The sequence below is a fragment of the Limulus polyphemus genome, unplaced genomic scaffold (genome assembly GCF_000517525.1).
Source record: "Limulus polyphemus unplaced genomic scaffold, Limulus_polyphemus-2.1.2 Scaffold1105, whole genome shotgun sequence".
NCBI classification, from domain to species: domain Eukaryota; kingdom Metazoa; phylum Arthropoda; class Merostomata; order Xiphosura; family Limulidae; genus Limulus; species Limulus polyphemus.
In genome coordinates this window covers 320,180-321,430 of record NW_013666715.1, presented here as the reverse complement: position 1 = coordinate 321,430, position 1,251 = coordinate 320,180, and the positions used below count along the sequence as shown (strand labels likewise).

The 1,251-nt window shown below is 43.7% G+C and overlaps 1 protein-coding gene across 2 annotated transcripts in view; it reads left to right on the top strand.

The window, feature by feature from the left end:
* Positions 1–1,251, top strand: part of LOC106462155 (leukocyte elastase inhibitor A-like) — a 27,017-nt gene that overhangs the window by 19,120 nt on the left and 6,646 nt on the right. The window lies entirely within an intron of this gene.

The window sequence follows — 1,251 nt, the reverse complement described above, 5'->3', positions numbered from 1 at the left end:
AAACCTGGGCACAAGAGAGCTCAATGTTGGCAACTTCAACACAGGGGAGATGCCACAGCAGGAAAGGCTGGTATCCAGAAAGGGTGTAAGAACTGTGGAAAACACGGACATTTGAGGAGTCAGTGTAGGAGGAATATTACCTACAAGTCAGCCTCAAGGAGACCAGTAGTGGTTGGTTTTGAGGGACACTCACCAACCCCCATCGTGAAAGTCTCAACAGCTAGGTGTAAAATGCCAAGCACACACAGTGTCTATGTGACAGGAAAGCTAGATGGCCAAAGGTGCAACTTTGTCATAGACCCTGCATCTCAGCAAACCCTTGTGAGTATCAAGATGCTGGATCACAAAGGAGTACCAGAGGCCATACAAAAGCTCTGTGGTGTGACGGGACATTCTGCAAGGTTGTAGGGACCAGTGTGGGTAACTATTGAGCTCATAGGCATGAAGGACAGACGCAAAGTATACTTGGCTGACATTGAAGACCAATGCTTATTAGGATTGGACTATTTATTACCGAAAACGTTTGTAATTAATTTTGATAAAATGACGTTTGGGAACAACAAAGGCCAAATTCCGGTAACTGTCAAAAGAGAGGTTGAGCTAACCAGATGTCATCAAGCTGAAGTCAAAGTGACTGAAGGAGTTGATGATGGTGAAATGGAACCAGGTATAGTTATTAAATCAGAGCAGGAGAAAGACCAAGATTTGAAGCCAATAATCGATTTTCTAAAAGCAAGTGTTTTGTACCCAGCTTGGGAGAAGGTGTCTAGTCTAAGCCCTGTGACAAAGCACTATTGGGCACAATGAGAACAGTTGAAGCTTGAAAATGGTATTCTTGTCCGGAGATGGGAAAGTAATGACTTGGCAAACAGGTATACCGAGGAAGTTACGGGAAGTTGTGCTGCGTCAATCCCATGATGATTTAACTGGAGGACATCTCGGAGTTAAGAAAACATTGAGTCACCTACGACAAAGATTTTACTGGATAGGTATGAGGCGATATGTGGAAGAATGGTGCAGGACATGCAGTACATATATTGCTAATAGGGGACCCAAGCATAAGGGACGCCCACCTTATGAAGAGTTGCCTGTGAATATGTCAGAATTTGTGGAAGTGTTATCGGAAAGGATGGATGATATTCACCATCAAGTGCGTTCAAAACTTGAAAACGTCTGCTGATTCGATGAAGCTATCTTATGATAAGAGATCTACCGAAGTCAGCTTTGAACCAGGAGACAAGGTGTGGTTGT